Raw genomic sequence first — 20,322 nt, forward strand, 5'->3', positions numbered from 1 at the left:
GGTTTTCCGGGACACACCGCAGGGATTTCCGGGACACAGCGCAGGGATTTCCGGGACACGCATCATACGCCATATGTACATCATACATAGGGTCACTATCTTAAAGGCCCAACCAATCAAAACTCTACTGAATGGCAATAGTACGTGTCCCCTAATCACCTACCTGCAAGTCTGATTCCCCAAAACAATCAGGGGGGGTTGAAGAGTCGGTGGTTCTAGGCCTAGTGTCCCCCAATGTGACGGTTCTGCTTCCCGACGTGCTTATCCCAGATCTGTTTGTGAGCAGCAGACGGACATTCTTGATAGAATTCTGCTAATAACATGAGTCACATTTCCATGACAAACAGCAGAGCTGCAAGGCTTGCGGGGCCCTTACGTCACCTAAACTCTACGCCTGCTGCTGTTGCTGCTTCATTTCTGCACAAGGAAACAGACAATGTGCAACATAAAAGCAACTTACAGTAACTTACAGTAACAAATATACTCCAATGCCCACGAGGGGACCGGCCCTTGGCACTGCCCACATCCTACAATATATCAGGATAGAATTCAAGACTGTGTTTCTTTCATCTGCCCGATTGCTCAAGTTCCAAATAAATCCCCATTGTCTGTGGAGTTCATGTTTATTATAATGCCAACCTATGCCATGGCGTCATACCACAGAAGGGCAAATACATCAAACACAGACTGCTGCTGCATTTTAGACCATTCTATTCCTATACTGATCCCTAGAGATACTCTACAACGGCACAGGTACATTAAAGGGCAAGTAAACTGGAATGTTTATTACGCACGGAGCAATGTGCGACACTAAGCATCAGCACTGATACAATTTCAGACAAAATAGGTAGCAGATTTCCCAGAATGCATTCATTACAAACTGTCAGTGTAATTGCTCTAGAATTCATTATTAGTCTGTCCCTTCCTGTTCTCTGGTTCTGACTATTGAAAAAATGTAGCAGAAATCAGTTCACCTCCAGTAAACACCTCCCAACTGCCACATTGTTTCAGGAGCCTGTGTTTGCCCATTAGAAGTCTTACAAGCAGAAGAGACTGGCAATCCAATTCCCGGAATAATAGTTGATGTGTATTACTGTACAGATATCAGGGATAGGATGATGCTCTTTGCCAGAGCCCAGCTAACTTATCTGTAGGAGACCAGCAATTAATCATATTAAGCACAGAGGAAACTGCCACGTTCCGGAAGGTTTTGCTTTCAATCTGCAGTAAAAGGTTACAACAAAGGAAGCCCACGCAGAATACTGTTGGATAGACAGAAACCCGAGAAAAGGTGATCATACATGGTATTGTATCAGAACCATAAGCCCAGAGCCAGAGGCTGAACAGATGGATCCAATGCACATTTTGAATTATTTTCCTTCTTCAGACTCTTTTTTTAGACCCCATCTAAAAAACAAATGCTCTGTAACGCTACAAATGTATTGTTACATTTTATTACTCCTCTTCTATTCATAATCCAGTCTCTTACGCAAATTAATCCATGGTTGCTAGGCTTCAGACCCTGGCAACCAGATTACTGAATAAAACTTGAAAACCTCAAATAATAAAAAACTGAAAACCAATTGCAAATTGTCTCAAAATATCACTCGCAGTTTTTCTTTGGTCTTCAATTTTTACAGTTTTTCAATTATTTGCCTTTTTCTTCTGACTCTTTCCAGCGTTCAAATGGGGAGGGGGTCACTGACCCCATCTAAAAACAAATGCTCTGTAAGGTTACACATCAATAGTTATTGCTACTTTTTATCACTCCTCTTTCTATTTAGGCCTCTCCTATTCATATTCCAGTCTCTTATTAAAATCAGTGTATGGTTGCTAGGGGAATTTGTACCCTAGCAACCAGATTGCTGAAATTACAAACTGGAGAGCTGCTGAATCGGAAGCTAAATAACAAAAAACACAAATAATAAAAAGTAAAAGCCAATTAAAAAGTATATCAAAATATCATACTCTACATCATACTAAAAGTTAACTCAAAGGTAAACAACCCCTTTAAATACTTGTAAATTGGCACAATAATCAATACAATTCTCAGCAGGCTTAGTGATACCTCAGCAACTACTAATTGTTAGGGCAGAGACATAAGCTAAGATTTGGGGAGATTTAGTCGCCCGACGACAAATCGCCTCTTCTTCAGAGGACTTATCTCCACGAAAAGCCTTCCCACTGGCTAGAATCGGAATCGCCGGCGGGATGGCACTTGGAGTAATTTGTTTTCCGTAGTCGCCCAAAATCGGGTGAGTCGCCCGAAGAAGAGGCTATTTAAATTCTAGCCTGCGGGAAGGCTTTTCAGGGAGTTTACACCGAAGAAGAGACTATTTCGATTCTAGCCAGCGGGAAGGCTTTTCGGGGAGATTAGTAGCCTGCCTGAAGAAGAGGCAATTAGTCACCTGAAGAAGAGGCGATTAGTCGACCAAAGAAGAGGCGATTTTGATTCTAGGTTCTAGGTTCGAGGTTAGTCGACTGAAGAAGAGGCAATTTAGATTCTAGCCGGCAGGAAGGCTTTTCGGGGAGATTAGTCGCCTGAAGAAGAGATTAGTCCACCGAAGAAGAGGCGATTCCGATTCTAGCCGGTGGGAAGGCTTTTCATGGAGATTAGTCGTCTGAAGAAGAGGGGACTAATCGACCGAAGAAGAGGCGACTAGTCGACTAAAGAAGAGGCAATTTCGATTCTAGCCAGCGGGAAAGCTTTTCGGGGAGATTAGTCGTCTGAAGAAGAGGCGATTAGTCACCTGAAAAAGAGGCGATTAGTCGACCGAAGAAGAGGCGATTATTCATTGGGTGTCTAAATCTCCCTGAATCTTTGTGTCTGTCTCTGCCCTAATAGTTACCCAGGGTCAGACGTTAGTAAAGCTCAGGGAGCATGCCCAGTAGGGACCCAAAGCTGATAAATGTAGCAAATTGTAACAGAACCCATCTTGCAAAAATATAAAACCTATTATACAATAAATTGTCCAAAAAATGCAACAACTTGACCTTTAGGAATTCTGCCCCATAGAGTGTAACATATTCCAGTCTCTCAGCCCCATATCAGCACTAATAGGATCCGGCATTGTGTAAGTAACTCTATTATAAGGGCACCCCTTGGAAAGGAAGGTACAAGTCGGGGTCATGAGATCAGCGGCTCAGCGGGATTAACCCAGACAGATCTGTCACCTCTTCTCATGTCAGGAAATCCTAAATCCCTTAAAGGGATACCATCAACACCCCAGTCCCTATGCAGCTTGCAATGAATAAACACAACCAAACAGGTAATTGTTTATATACAAATCAAGGTTGGCCAGCAGACATTGCTGAACTACAACAGATCACACTGGGTGCTGGGAGTTTAGGTTTTAGTAACATCTGATGCAAATTGGATAGTACTGACCAACAGTCCATATGTAAATCCTTCAACTCTACTGGTCTCATAGGAAGATCAAGAAGTGGATATAGAACATTGCCACTATAAGATTATGCCAATAAAGCTCAGGAATTTGAAATACATTGTGGTGGCCACACCAAATAGAACACAGCCAGCTGTCATGTAGACCTATGAGCCCCCAAATGAAGCATAGGGGGATAATAAACAATATAAATAGTGTATGCTAACTAGTGCTGGGGTAGAACATGGCTAATATATCAGCCTGGCAGTACCCTCTCCTCCCCAAAAAGTCTGACAACCCAACCTCCTATTCCCCATAACTAAAAGAAATAAAATGGCACCCATAATAATCCTTAAGTTTTACCACCAGGGTGTTTAACAGCTCCAAAGGCAACAATAGCCATGTAATCAATCCCTATGAATTTACTATCCACTGCTACTAAAGGCACCATCTCTCCCTACTATACCTGCTATCCCACAGTCACACTCCCTTCCCAGAGACTATTATCCCACTGTTACTATAGACACCATCTCTCCCTACTATACCTGCTATCCTACAGTCACACTCCCTTCCCAGAGACTATTATCCACTGTTACTATAGGCACCATCTCTCCCTACTATACCTGCTATCCCACAGTCACACTCCCTTCCCAGAGACTATTATCCCACTGTTACTATAGACACCATCTCTCCCTACTATACCTGCTATCCCACAGTCACGCTCCCTTCCCAGAGACTATTATCCACTGTTACTATAGACACCATCTCTCCCTACTATACCTGCTATCCCACAGTCACACTCCCTTCCCAGAGACTATTATCCACTGTTACTATTGACACCATCTCTCCCTACTATACCTGCTATCCCACAGTCACACTGCCTTCCCAGAGACTATTATCCACTGTTACTATAGGCACCGTCTCTCCCTACTATACCTTCTATCCCACAGTCACACTCCCTTCCCAGAGACTATTATCCACTGTTACTATAGGCACCATCTCTCCCTACTATACCTGCTATCCCACAGTCACACTCCCTTCCCAGAGACTATTATCCACTGTTACTATAGACACCATCTCTCCCTACTATACCTGCTATCCCACAGTCACACTCCCTTCCCAGAGACTATTATCCACTGTTACTATAGGCACCGTATCTCCCTACTATACCTTCTATCCCACAGTCACACTCCCTTCCCAGATACTATTATCCCACTGTTACTATAGGCATCATCTCTCCCTACTATACCTGCTATCCCACAGTCACACTCGCTTCCCAGAGACTATTATCCCACTGTTACTATAGGCACCATCTCTCCCTACTATACCTGCTATCCCACAGTCACACTCCCTTCCCAGAGACTATTATCCACTGTTACTATAGACACCATCTCTCCCTACTATACCTGCTATCCCACAGTCACACTCCCTTCCCAGAGACTATTATCCACTGTTACTATAGACACCATTTCTCCCTACTATACCTGCTATCCCACAGTCACACTCCCTTCCCAGAGACTATTATCCACTGTTACTATAGGCACCATCTCTCCCTACTATACCTGCTATCCCACAGTCACACTCACTTCCCAGAGACTATTATCCACTGTTACTATAGACACCATCTCTCCCTACTATACCTGCTATCCCACAGTCACACTCCCTTCCCAGAGACTATTATCCCACTGTTACTATAGACACCATCTCTCCCTACTATACCTGCTATCCCACAGTCACACTCCCTTCCCAGAGACTTTTATCCACTGTTACTATAGGCATCATCTCTCCCTACTATACCTGCTATCCCACAGTCACACTCCCTTCCCAGAGACTATTATCCCACTGTTACTATAGGCACCATCTCTCCCTACTATACCCCACAATAGGCACCATCTCTTCCCTACATACCCCACTATAGCCCACATGGATCTTTATTATGTTCAGATTACTGCTGACAAAAAAAAATGCTGACTTGTTTGTGCTCAAACTCAATAGTCACATTGCACTGTTTATACAAAGTGCAGAAAGCCATTCTCCTATAGCTCAAATGAAAAACTACAAGTAATATTACTTCCCCTTTAAAAGTCAGTACAAATCCTTCCGCCCCGGGGGATTAAGGAAATGTGTGAATTGTATCATGTGACGTTTAGTGAACACAATGTAACCCTCTCGTATGATTTAATCATTAGTGGCTGGTGGTTTCAGTAGTCTCAGGCTCTTAATGTTTCCGTTCCTCAAACCCAGATAGGAGAAATTGCTGGAAAGCACTCGGCCATCGATCACTCAGAACTCAGCATTCCCCAGCATAAAAAGGATATATATATCTATAGGAATTCTTAATGAGCCCATACATGGGACCATTACCCTTGTTTAACCCCAGAAGACCGACCAGTTGAGGCAGATCTAATTATTTTGGCCCCATGGCCAACTATGATCCCAGACAGGGGCCCTATAGAGGGGGGCAGCCATAGCACCATGCATTTCTCACTAAAGAGGAAGCCGCTTGGGGTATAGGAAAACGTTTTTAGGGGCAATAAATCCGAATGAATAATATTGATTTCCAACAAATGGCACAAAAAGAAATGTGGAGGCCGGAACCGTTAAAGCTCAGGGCAGAAGGGCACTCCCTTTGGATCCAGTCCAAAAACATGGCAGCTCCACTCACAATCAACTCATAATCTCAGCTCAGCACATCAGAGCCAGGGAGAAGGAAAGAGATAGGGGTGGGAGGAATCCCCACATCACTGGGAAATAGCTGACACAGGCTCAGCTGGTTTCTGCTCCTGCTGCGAGTACACAAGGACGGACGTCTTGGCTGAGGCCAATTGACTAGGAGCTGCTTTCAACAAGGTAACCATTCCAAAAGCCAGATAACCTAGTCCCATCAGGAATTAAAGGGGTTGTTCACCTTTAAATGAACTGTTAGTATGATGTAAAGAGATATTCTGAGACAAACTGCAATTGGTTTTCATTTTTTATTAATTGTGGTTTTTGAGTTATTTAACTTTTTATTCTGCAGCTCTCAAGTTTGCAGTGTCAGCCATCTGGTTGGTAAGGTCCAAATGACCCTAGCAACCATGCACAGATTTAAATAAGAGACTGGAATATGAATAGGAGAGGCCTGAAGAGTAAGATAAGTAATAAAAAAGTAGCAATAACAATACATTTGCAGCCTTACAGCATTTTTTGACGGGGTCAGTGACCCCCATTTGAAAGATGGAAAGAGTCATAAGAAGCAGACAATTCAAAAACTATAATAAATAAATAATGAAGATCAATTGAAAAGTTGCTGAGATTTGGTCATTCTATAACATAACAATAGTTAACTAAAAGGTGAACCTCCCCTTAAAGGGCACTTATGTTTATTATATCTTATAAGTAGGGATGCACCGAATTCATGATATGGTTCGGGATTCTGCCTTTTTCAGCAGGATTCGACTGAATCCTTCTGCCTGGCCGAACTGAATCAGAATCCTAATTTGCATATGCAAATTAGAGGCGGGGAGGGAAATTGTGTGACTTTTTTGTCACAAAAGAAGGAAGTAAATGTTTTCCCCTTCCCACTCTTAATTTGCATATGCAAATTATGATTCGGTTCTGTATTCGGCCGAATCTTTTGCGAAGGATTCAGGGGTTCGGCCGAATCCAAAATAGTGGATTCAGTGCATCCCTTATGATAAGTTTGATTTATACCCCCCAACTATGATCATATGGGAAATAGGTGGGTGTAACTGTACTTTGACTCTCTCTGTAGTAAAGGGCTTGTTCCCCATTAAATTAACTTTTAGAAAGATGTAGAGAGGGATATTTAGACAGAATTTGCAACTGGACTTCATTTTTTATTCCCAGTTTGGAATTTCAGCAGCTATCTGGTTGCTAAGCTCCAAATTTCCCTGGCAACCATGCATCGATTTGAACAACAGCCTGGAATATGAATAGGACAGGGCCTGAATAGAAAAAAATAAATAAGATTGGCTTTAAAAAAAAAAGCAAATAAACCCAAGTATAACAAATGAAGACCAATTGAAAAGCTGCTAAAAATTGGCCATTCTATAATAAACCAAATGTTTACTATTCCTTTAAGTACATGCATTCATATCTACAGAGTATATGGTCTTTATAAAAGGCACGGCCAAATAAAACAAATCACTTGTGAACTTGCTCATTTTATTTAAAGCATGTCCTCCAAATTTAGAGCAAGGTTACTACTTGCACAAAGGTTATTGTGTCTCAGGGAGCTCAGTGACTGCAATACAAGTCCCAAAACAAAAGAACTGTGACCTCCTACGGTACAAATACCCCAATGCAGATATGTCATCCGTTATCCGGAAACATCACTAGTGCAAATAATTCACTCTACAAAATAAAATTTCATTCCTGAACCAGCAAGTGTATTTAGTTGTAATATTGGTGTGTAGGTGCATCTCAGGTCATTTTGCCTGGTCATGTGCTTTCAGAAAGAGCCAGCACTTTAGGATGGAACTGCTTTCTGGCAGGCTGTTGTTTCTCCTACTCAATGTAACTGAATGTGTCTCAGTGGGACCTGGATTTTACTATTGAGTGCTGTTCTTAGATCTACCAGGCAGTTGTTATCTTGTGTTAGGGAGCTGTTATCTGGTTACCTTCCCATTGTTCTGTTGTTAGGCTGCTGGAGGGGGGGGGGGTTGATATACCTCCAACTTGCAGTACAGCAGTAAAGAGTGACTGAAGTTTATCAGAGCACAAGTCACATGACTGGGGGCAGCTGGGAAACTGACAATATGTCTAGCCCCATTTCAGATTTCAAAATTAAACATAAAAAAAAAAATCGGTTCTCTTTTTTTTTTTAGGGATGCATTGAATCCAGGATTTGGTTCGGGATATGCCCAGTATTCTGCCTTTTTAAGCATGATTCAGATTTAGCAGAATCCTTCTGCCTGGCCGAACCGAATCCAAATCCTAACCCTAATGTGCACGAGAGAAATTGTGTGACTTTTTGTCACAAAACAAGGTAGTAAAAATGTTTTCCCCTTCCCACCCCTAATTTGCATATGCGAATTAGGATTCAGATTCGGCCAAATCTTTAGCAAAGGTTTCAGCCGGATCCAAAATAGGGGATTCGGTGCATCCCTAGTTTTTTTTTTTTTAACTGATGCATTTTGAAGAAAAAAATTTTTCCCAATGACAGTATCCCTTTTCAGGTGTGACGATCCGAATTCAGAAAGATCCATTATCCGGAAAACCCCATGTCCCGAGCATTCTGGGTAACAAGTCCCATAGCTGTATTTCAAGCGTCCCCACCAGCATTTCATGGCACAGTGTCTGCATCAACTCTCCAATACGGGGGCACAGAATGATTTGATCATTTTAAAAACCAAAGCAGATAAAAGAAAATTTGATATCACCAGTACGGCTCCTGCTTGACAATTTAAAAAAAAAAAATGAAGCTATTGAGGATCATTGATATTTCAACTAATGGGCTAATCACAAGTAGAAATAATGGGGTGGAAATAGAGCGAGTCCCACAGAAAGGAATTCATCCAGGAACACTGGCAAACTGTGCAGCAAAAGCATCATCCCTCTCAGCTGCCGTCCTCCTACAGACCACCTGTATGTGACAGACCAGCAGCAACGTCACATAAATGTGGCTAAAAATGCCATATTTTATATAGTGAACTTATTGCACGAGGCTAAAGTTTGAGCTTGTCAATAGCAGCAATGATCCAGGACTTCAAACTTGTCACAGGGGGTCACCATCTTGGAAAGTGTCTGTGACACTCACATGCTCAGTGGGCTCTGATTGGCTGTTGAGAAGCTAAGCTTAGGGCTCGTCACTAATTATCCAGCAGAAAATGAGCTTCCCTGGCTGTAATATAAGCTGATGCTACAGGTTTGCTGATTATTAAATTCTGATGCTAATTGCACTGGTTTCTGTGCTGCCATGTAGTAATTATCTGTATTAATTACTAATCAGCCTTATATTGTGACATTTCTATTCTATGTGTACTGTATATTGTGAGTGGCTCCCTAAGCTCAGTAAGTGACAGCAGCACAGAGCATGTGCAGTGAATCAGCAGAAAAGAAGATGGGGAGCTACTGGGGCATCTTTGGAGACACAGATCTTTACTGCTAAAGGGCTGTGGTTGCCTTGGGCTGGTACAGAAGCCCAAAACATCATGTACAACATTTCTAGCTAATTCTTTAGTTAGGCTTTAGTTCTCCTTTAAAAGAAGCAGTCATCACCTATATTACAGTTGTTAAGTATAGGGAGTAAAACATTCCACGATAACAATGCAAGAAGAGAACAAGTTGCAAGACCTGTATTAGATAAGAGTGTGGGGTGATGAATAAATCATGTCATAGATTCGGCTTCTTTGAGGCACAAGAACTGCATTTAAAGTGAACCTGTCACCCAGACATAAAAAGCTGTATAATAAAAGTCCTTTTCAAATTAAACATGAAATCCAAATTACTTTTGTTATTAAAGCGTTCATAGCTGTTGTAAGCTCATTTCAAAATCACAACTGTCAATCAAAAATTGCCTTCAGCATAGAGGCGGGGCAGGAAATTACTTTCACTTTCCATTCAGCACTTCCTACATGTCACTGCTCTCCCCATATTCCCCTGTTCTCTTAACCATTTAATTGTGTTTTCTTTGGTCCAACACTGGTTCAGGACCTGCCTTTAGGTCATAAAAAAGTTGTTAATATTTGTGTTCTAAACTTGCACCCTGCTATTGTATTAATGGGGTGGTTCACCTTTAAATTAACTGTTAGTATGATGTAGAGAGGGATATTCTGAGATAATTTGCAATTGGTTTTCATTTTTTATTATTTGTGGTTTTTGAGTTATTTAGCTTTTTATTCAGCAGCTCTCCAGTTTGCAATTTCAGCAATCTGGTTGCTAGGGTCTAAATTGGCCTAGCAACCATGCATTGATTTGAATAAGAGACTGGAATATGAATAGGAGAGGCCTACATAGAAAGAGGAGTCATAAAATAAATGTAGCAATAACAAATACAGATGTAGCCTTACAGAGCATTTGTTTTTTCAGATGGGGTCAGTGACCCCCATTTGAAAGCTGGAAAGCGTCAGAAGAAAAATCTGAAAAAACAATTAAGGCCAATTGAAAAGTTGGATATTCTATAACATACTAAAAGTTAACTTAAAGGGGAACCACCCCTTTAAAGAATGATCAAAGCAATATTACCCATAATCTATGGGACTGTGAGAGGCAACAGAGCTAGTCATTAGTTCTTCTGAATTTTTTTAAAAAAGGTTATTAAAGCCAAAAATTTAATTATAGTGCTTCAGCTATGATATGTTATTAATTGATGTGGGAATTAAGATTTCCTTTAGAGGTACTATATATAGTAATGTCCCTATGAGACATGGAAGTGCAGCCAAAGTACTGGCATGGGAGTAGCACGACTCTGGGCCACAGAATGAGAGACACGTGGAGTGGAAGTCGTTTCGATGTCACTATTAGAGCAGAAAAGAATTTGCTGAACTCGGCAAAGGCTATAGAGCCCAGAGAATGGGCCTCTCCATTTAAATCCAACACCGGGGGGGCCCATGAATCCCTGTCATAGTGACCTGGGGCCCAATGATTGGATCAACCTAATATTGGGAAAATAGTGGGGCTGCAAATGCAGCTCTGTCCTAGCGGCTGCTTTAACAGTTAAAGGGATACTGTCATGGGAAAACATGTTTTTTTCAAAACACATCAGTTAATAGTGCTGCTCCAGCAGAATTCTGCAATGAATCCGTTTCTCAAAAAAGCAAACAGATTTTTTATATTTAATTTTGATATCTGACATGGGGCTAGACATATTGTCAATTTCCCAGGTGCCCTCAGTCATGCGACTTGCACTTGATAAACTTCAGTCACTCTTTACTGCTGTACTGCAAGTTGGAGTAATATCATCTATGGGCACTCAACCTATAAGTAAGTGCCTCAGCAGGCACAAAACGCATTAGGTCTTGCTCTGATGTCCTAATAAATTTTTCAATTTTTTTATTAATTGATTGATTATTTCTGGGGATACTCACATTTTCCTTTTTTGAAATGTTGACTTGGACCTACACCCTAGGACTGGGGTGAATTGTGAGTATATTCTCCATGATTAACTTTAATAATATTTGATTTTGAACTATTAATTAGTTTTGTAGTAGTACCTATACATTAACATATTTCTTTGGCACCAACATAAATTATATTATAATATCACTCCCCCCCCCAGCAGCCTAACAACAGAACAATGGGAAGGTAACCAGATAGCAGCTCCCTAACACAAGATAACAGCTGCCTGGTAGATCTAAGAACAGCACTCAATAGTAAAATCCAGGTCCCACTGAGACACATTCAGTTACATTGAGTAGGAGAAATAACAGCCTGCCAGAAAGCAGTTCCATCCTAAAGTGCTGGCTCTTTCTGAAATCACATAACCAGGCAAAATGACCTGAGATGCACCTACACACCAATATTACAACTAAATACACTTGCTGGTTCAGGAATGACATTTTATATTGTATAGTGAATTATTTGCAGTGTAAACAGTGTAATTTAGAAATAAAAACGACATAATCAGGACAGAAAAGTAAAGGGTATTTCAGTGCAATGTCACAGCAGGAGTATTTGGTCTCAGGAGACTCTAAATACCAAAGCTCTTAAGAAAGGTGGGGAACTCAGGCTGCTCCGACCCTCCCAAGATGAGCAGATGTTACGGTTGCTAGGGGTCAGGAGTGGACTCAGCTGTGAGTTGCAGCCGGCCAACATTTCATCAAGGGCTGTACCAACACTTCTGGAGGAACAGGGGAGGTCCCAGCCATTAAAGGGGGGCTCCAATAAACATTCCTTATAGAGGGACTTCATTCAAGTTCCAGCGCTGTAATTTAGTGTATACGAGTGAGTGGGAGATGCCACACTAAAAAGCTGCAGGTAATATTCACATCAAGGTTAGAAACTGGGTGTAATTTCCCCTTTAAGGTTGAAGCTATTTCAGAGAGTAGGTAAGGACTACTAAGCAGCAGTTAACAGGCAGAGGATATATTAAAAAAAAAAAAAAAAGACAGCAGGGCTTTCTGATTTCCGTCTTAGCCAACAACTTTTCAGAATAAATCCACTGCTGATTTTTGTTACAAGCCCCCCCCCCACTCTGCACATGTGGCGTCTCCCATGAGTCACTGTGGATCCTGAGCTGTTTCCAATTAACCCCTTGTATGGTTTCTCTTCGCTGTGCCTCTATCTGTATTTTATCTCTTCTGGGAAAAAGCTGATTTGATCATTTTGGCAAGTTCTTCAGATTCTAGATGCAGGTTACAGCCAACCCCGGTGGCCCTGGGGGAAACTGCCTGTGACCTCCCTATACTGTAACACCAGCTGAGAGAGAGCGTGAGTGTGTGTGTGTGAGTGTGAGAGAGAAAGTGAGTGTGTGTGTGTGAGTGAGAGAAAGTGAGTGTGTGAAAGAGTGTGTGTGTGTGAGCGAGTTAGTGTGAGAAAGAGTGAGAGAGTGAGTGTGTGAGAAAGATTGAGAGAATGAGTGTGAGTGTGTGTGAGTGTGAGAGAGAGAGTGTGTGAGAAAGATTGAGTGTGTGTGAGAGAGTGAGTGTGTGTGAGAGAGTGAGTGTGTGTGAGAGAGAGAGAGAGAGAGAGAGAGAGAGAGAGAGAGAGAGAGAGAGAGAGATTGTGTGTAAGAGACAGAGTGAGAGAGAGTGTGTGTGAGAGAGATTGTGTGTGTGAGAGAGAGAGAGAGAGAGAGAGAGAGAGAGTGAGTGTGCGAGAAAGGGTGCGAGTGTGTAAGAGAGAGTGAGAGAGAGTGGTGTGAGAAAGAGAGACAGAGACAAACGGACAATGCGAGAAGCGTGAGCTCCTGAGACCTCTCCACTGTCATACGAGAACACAGCCCCCACCCTCTCTCTGTGGTACATTCCATGAGTGTATTGTCATGTCAGACTCCAGGCCTGTTGGGCCCAGGTAGGTACTTGTAAATGTAAAAAAACAACAATATATACAGTACATTTTTTTTTTTTTTTTGCTGGAGGAATTACAAATACTGATCTCCCTTCCCCGAGTAATTGATTTCACTGGGACCTTAAAGTAAAGTAGATGGGGCTGTCAGTGGATTCCCAGTAACTGTCCATTCTCCCCTAATATACATGCGTATATATCTATATCTATATCTATATATATCACTGGGTCTATTTTCAAGTGCTTTCTCTTTTAACATTATGGGGCTGATTCACTAAGGGTCGAATATCGAGGGTTAATTAACCCTCGATATTCAACTGGGAATTGAAATCCTTCAACTACGAATATCAAAGTCGAAGGATTTAGCGCAGATAGTACGATCGTACGATCGAAGGATTTAAATCCAACGATCGAAGGAATATCCTTCGATCAAAAAAAGTTAGCCAAGCCTATGGGGAGCTTCCCCATAGGCTAACATTGACTTCGGTAGCTTTTAGATGGCGAACTAGGGGGTCGAAGGTTTTTTTTAAAGAGACAGTACTTCGACTATCGAATGGTCGAATAGTCGAACGATTTTTACTTCGAATCCTTCGATTCAAAGTCGTAGTCGAAGGTCGAAGTAGCCCATTCGATGGTCGAAGTAGCCAAAAAAAACCTTCGAAATTCGAAGTTTTTTTACTTAGAATCCTTCACTCGAAGTTAGTGAATCGGCCCCTATGTGTGTGCATACACCGCTTGTTTTTTAAAAACATCACTATATTCCCTCTCTACATATCTTCATACGTCAAGACAAATGTTTTTTAAAAAGAATTCTACGATATTTAAACTTATTACAAATTGTGAGGTACTGTCTCTTTAAGGACTTTTTGTTCTATTTTTTCTGTATTTTTTTTGATTGGTTGTTTTCTGTATAAATGCTCATATCCTGTGAAGATCATTAGAGCCCATGACTAAGCGCCCTGAATGGGTGCGAAACGCGTAGGGTGGATGGAGATGTAGACATATACTTTTAAACTTTGTATAAATAAAATGATTCTTTTAATCTAATTTTTTTGTTCCTGTGGATCAGTTGAGTGCTGGTCGGCCCTGCTTTTCTCTTTGCTAATGGATGTCACAATGTAAAGCCCACAGTCCCCCAATATACTGAGTGTGCCAATGGGCAAGTGACGTGTGTTTCCTCTCTGTATTGTCACTGGGCTGCGGCCTCTCCAATCTCTCTCTTTATACACAAAAGGATTCATGTATTTCTTCCTGTAACGCTTTTAGCCGTAAGGCGTATCCAAGGCGTTGTGAAGATAAAAGACAATTCTTTGAGACTGGGGGGTGTTGGGATGTGGGACGCTCAGTTTGGCTAAAACACAGAATATGGCAGTGGGTGAACCTTCTAATAATCACTTACAGAACGATGTGATGTTGTATCAGCCTGGAACTGGACATTACTCAAGAGCTAACACTCTGTTCTATTGGCCATATACAGTATGTACAGTGCAGAGGCATAAAGTCAATGCTGGTTACAGAACCAACTATAATGGAAAGATTTCTGCTTACAGTAGCTGCACAGATCCCATCTGATCCCCATTGTAAGCAGCAGTCCTGTCCTGCTTTATGGCAGCTGAGATTCTAGCTATCTGTATAACAGAACATTCTGTCCCAGTGGCTGCACAGATCCTATCTGATCCCCATTGTAAGCAGCAGTCCTGTCCTGCTTTATGGCAGCTGAGATTCTAGCTATCTGTATAACAGAGCATTCTGTCCCAGTGGCTGCACAGATCCTATCTGATCCCCATTGTAAGCAGCAGTCCTGCCCTGCTTTATGGCAGCTGAGATTCTAGCTATCTGTATAACAGAACATTCGGTCCCAGTGGCTGCACAGATCCTATTATAAAAATATCCAAACCATTAAGCAAGAGAGGAATGCTACTTATAATGGGTTTCAGATTTATTTTAAAACTAAAATTGACCATGTCAATATCCTTTTCTCTGCCATTTAAATCACAACCTTGTTGCTATGGTAAAGTAGAATCTTAGCAACCCAGACAGAAGCTTAAACTGCAGAAAAAGAAATGTGATGCGGTCAGTTCAATTTCTCCAATCAAGCATCTAACTGCCAACTAGCTGCAAGGGTTACTGGCATTGTTGCATAGGTGTGTTGAAAAGCAATTCAGTAAGTTATTAACTAAAAGTTTATGGGAAATAGGAGAGTTTCCCCTTTAGTAAGCATTCCACAGGTAAGCTGAATTCTTTAGTGGTGGGTAATGGTAGTGACAGCTGACTGATAGCTCTGCTACTGCTTTACATTGCAAGGATACGCAGCTCTCTACCCCAGGCATCACTACTACTGAGTGACATTATTTCAAAAATTAACCCCTCGCTAATCATTCTGCTTGTGTTCTGTAAAGGCAAACGTGCCCCTTTAGCCATTCCTACCCCCCCCCCAACATGGCTGCCAGGGGCAAAATGACTTTCATAGAGTAGAACCTAAGTCTTTCCCTCCTCACCGGATACAAGAATGCTGATCAATATGTATCAGTTGACCAGTTAAAGGAGAACTAAAGCCTAACTAAAGAAATGTTGTACATGATGTTTTGTGCTTCTGTACCAGCCCAAGGCAACCACAGCCCTTTAGCAGTAAAGATCTGTGTCTCCAAAGATGCCCCAGTAGCTCCCCATCTTCTTTTCTGCTGATTCACTGCACATGCTCTGTGCTGCTGTCACTTACTGAGCTTAGGGAGCCACTCACAATATACAGTACACATAGAATAGAAATGTCACAATATAAGTCTGATTAGTAATTAATACAGATAATTACTACATGGCAGCACAGAAACCAGTGCAATTAGCATCAGAATTTAATAATCAGCAAACCTGTAGCATCAGCTTATATTACAGCCAGGGAAGCTCATTTTCTGCTGGATAATTAGCGACGACCCCTAAGCTTAGCTTCTCAACAGCCAATCAGAGCCCACTGAGCATGTGAGTGTCACAGACACTTTCCAAGATGGTGACCCCCTGTGACAAGTTTGAAGTCCTGGATCATTGCTGCTATTGACAAGCTCAAACTTTAGCCTCGTGCAATAAGTTCAATCAGGGCCGCCATTAGAAATTACGGGGCCCCGCACAACAAAGTTTTTGGGGCCCCCTACAAGTTAAAAAAAATAATTGGCGCCAGGGCCCCCATAAAAAATCTTTTTTAAGAAAAAAAACATTGGACACCCCATAAAGCCCCTTGCACAGCCCATGCAGCCCCCTGGCAGCCCTGCACACCCCATATAGCCCCTGCACATCGCTGTCATGCTTACACAAATCTGCCTGACAACTTTAGGACCCAGAGTGTCTCTCACCAGCAGGAAGAAGCAGCCGTCCCCGGGGACCACTCAGGCAGCGGGACAGCCCCCACATCCTACCAATGTAGGGCTGACACACAAACTAACAGCCTTCGCCAAACCCTGGTGCTGGAATTCAAGCCACGCCAATGCTCCACTTCCAGCTGCCGGAGGCCGTGATCAGTCCCAGGGCCGCATCTTGTTGCTATGGAAACCACTTGTAGCGTTCCGTGATGAAGTTCGCGCGAGAACGTTGCGCGCAGTGTGTAGTTTTGAGGAGTCGCTGCAGGGTGTGTGAAGTGACAGAATTGTCTTTGGGTGCAGACCTCACCCACAGAACAATGCCAGACATAAAGTGGCAGCCTGCGAATAAATCTTGCAAGTTAGTGTTCCCACACTTACTGCTTCCTTCTGATTAGGTTACTCGGAAGGGGGGCCCGGCTCTTTTGAAAAGTGCAGCACTTCCGGGCCCCCTTTCAGGCCCGGGCCCGGTACACTTGTACCCCCTGTGCCCCCCTGATGGCGGCCCTGAGTTCAATATATAAATTATGGCATTTCTAGCCACATTAATTTTTATGGTTTAGTCCTCCTTTAAAGGTAAATGATCCATCAAATATCTGCTAAGCCACAACGTTTGCCCATGCACAGACACTCTGATAAACAACTGCCCAGAACAGAGATTTATTAAAGATAAAACAAAAGCCAAAAATAATATTCAGACTAATGAAAATGTAATGAAATGTAAGTATAACATATACATTCACTTTGGTGTATCAGAACCAGTATCTGTCGGCTCCTTTTTGCACTGCTGGTTCAGACTCTTGCACCAATGTATCAGAAGTCAGCTTTGCAAGCTTCTCAGCGGGTGGTCTGCTGATCAAGCAAGTTATCTGCCATTTCTCTCATATTACGCCACTAGTGGGGGCTGATTCATTGAAGTCTATGGGTGAGATTTTATTTCCCAACAGCACAGACGAATAAAGTGAAGGGTAACACACAAGGCTTGTTGTGTTTAAAGCTGCACTACACCTGATCGTAAGAGTATTTATTTATTTTAAAATTAATTTCAGGAAGTCCTTCCCACTGCCTAAACTGAAGGAAAGTCAGGGATACCGAGGTTATTATGTAACGCCAGGGCGTAAAGTCTGGAATGATCACAATCTGCGTCAGGATAATGCAGCCGCTGTTCCTCCTCGGCATTCAGAGGAAATACCTGAGCACTGCTATACATTTCTGTATCAGCTGCCCCCGAAATACACAGGACCTGTGTTCTGCTCCAGCATCTGCTCTACTGCCTCTCAATATTCCCTACCAGCTCTTAAAGGGATAGTACAACCATCTCTACTGCCATAGTTTTATGGGATCTCTCTGTACAGACTATGAGCAAACTTAGGGACTGTTCCTGCTGAATTGTGCTTAGTACAGGGGAATACCTATGCAGCCATAGTTTTATGGGATCTCTCTGTACAGACTATGAGCAAACTTAGGGGCTGTTCCTGCTGAATTGTGCTTGGTACAGAGGAATACCTATGCTGTCATAGTTTTATGGGATCTCTCTGTACAGACTATGAGCAAACTTAGGGACTGTTCCTGCTGAATTGTGCTTAGTACAGGGAATACCTATGCTGCCATAGTTTTATGGGATCTCTCTGTACAGACTATGAGCAAACTTAGGGACTGTTCCTGCTGAATTGTGCTTAGTACAGAGGATACCTATGCTGCCATAGTTTTATGGGATCTCTCTGTACAGACTATGAGCAAACTTAGGGACTGATCCTGCTGAATTGTGCTTAGTACAGGGAATACCTATGCTGCCATAGTTTTATGGGATCTCTCTGTACAGACTATGAGCAAACTTAGGGGACTGTTCCTGCTGAATTGTGCTTAGTACAGGGAATACCTATGCTGCCATAGTTTTATGGAATCTCTCTGTACAGACTATGAGCAAACTTAGGGGACTGTTCCTGCTGAATTGTGCTTAGTACAAGGGAATATTTGTTATAAAAATCCTCACCCCACCAAGAGATTCTCCAATCAGCACACAGCCACTAATACAACAAAGACAGACATTACATTATATATTTATTATAAAGTGGTTCTGTTGTGCTTTTCCCCGGGCCATTAGTGAATTTCCATCCCATGAGGGTATACAATACCAAATGTGAGTTGTAGTTCAATATCAGGGGGGGCCCACGCAAGTACACAGGTGAAAAATTTGTAAATAGGGTGAGTTTGTACCATGATAAGTGTCTTTAACCTACTTATTCTATAAATAGGCAACATTGCAGGTGCAAAAAAGGGGTGCATGCTGGGCTGTGCCTCTGCACCCTGCAGTTCAGTCTAATGGGTGCAATTTAGGGCACAAGCATGATGACTTGGCGCAGGGAATCTTTGAACATTTATAAAAGTGTCCTGTTTAATCGTGGGTGCTGCCAACTGGTTGAGGATTCTGGGTAATGTAGTTCTGAAGGCCCTGCCAAATGCCACAGTCCAGCCTTAAATACTAGAGCTGCTGAAGAGCAGTGAGAAACCGCCATTGTATTGGTGCAAAACTTTGTATCAGTGCCAAACTTATAACTTCTGATCTGCCAGAACAGCGCAAGGAGATCTTATGTCATTAGTGGCCAACGGCACGGCCCAGGGCTACAGGAGCTGCAGTCTCACGGCACATTTAACTCCTTCATGTACAGCCACATTTATAATAAAAGTCCAGAAAGTACCTGCACTCTATCCCTTCAGGTTTGTGGTGGGTGCTGGGTCAAAGTTATGACATATAATCTTCAAAAATGGATCCGCACTCCAAACAATTCAATCAAAGTGATTTTTATTAAATTATCACTCACGTGTCCCAACGTTTCGGCCCTAACGTGGGATAATTTAATAAAAATCACTTTGATTGAATTGTTTGGAGTGCGGATCCATTTTTGAAGATAATATATATATATATATTATTATATATATATATATATATATATATATTACGGTCTGGAAGCCGGCACAACTCATCAATCGGTCACAGTTGCCTGGGTGCAATAAGCCCAAGAAGAATGAAGAAGCGACTTATATGACATATGCAAATTGGGACTTGGATTCGGTATTCATCAAAATCCTTCATGAAGGATTCAGCCAAATCCCAAGTAATGGATTTGGTGCATATATAATATATATATTTATTATTCTTTAAAGGGATTGTTCCCCTGCCAACACTTTTGGTGTTTCAGATTATTCACCAGAAATAAAGGCTTTTTTCAATTACCTCCCATTTTTTTTCTAATAATGAATTTTAAAGGTTAATTGTTCACCTTCTAAAATAGCAGTGAGGGGGGTCGCTGACCCTGTAAACTGTTCTAAATTGATACATTTAGTTGATACATTTCTTATCTTTGTCCCTGCTGAGCAGAATCTCTGGGTTTCAGGCAGCTGTTAGACTTGATACAATAGTTGCTAATACTCCACATAGAAATGTATTAATTAAAACATATCAAATTATAAGAATTGTTACAATTAAGTGTAACAGTTCAGAATCTACACCTGAATTACTGAGCTGCCAGACTGAAACACCAGAGACAGAAACATTCTATTTTACACTTCAATTTTGTAAAAAATAAATAAAAAGTAATTAAAAGTAATTATTTCGGGTGAATAATCTGAAAACAACTGAACGGAAA

At 41.9% G+C, this 20,322-nt stretch overlaps 1 protein-coding gene across 2 annotated transcripts in view; it reads right to left on the reverse strand.

Annotated features, from left to right (window-relative positions):
* ptpre.L (protein tyrosine phosphatase, receptor type E L homeolog) overlaps positions 1-20,322 on the reverse strand; it is a 75,961-nt gene that overhangs the window by 42,041 nt on the left and 13,598 nt on the right. The window contains exon 1 of one of the 2 annotated variants that reach the window (XM_041587222.1): positions 164-270. The exons of the other annotated variant lie outside the window; for it this stretch is intronic. The gene's annotated coding sequence lies outside the window, so the exon portion shown is untranslated. Of the gene's footprint in view, positions 1-163; positions 271-20,322 lie in introns of those variants that run through there. 2 annotated transcript variants of the gene reach the window in all.

Source organism: Xenopus laevis, chromosome 1L (assembly GCF_017654675.1).
Source record: "Xenopus laevis strain J_2021 chromosome 1L, Xenopus_laevis_v10.1, whole genome shotgun sequence".
In the NCBI taxonomy this organism is placed as follows: Eukaryota; Metazoa; Chordata; class Amphibia; order Anura; family Pipidae; genus Xenopus; species Xenopus laevis.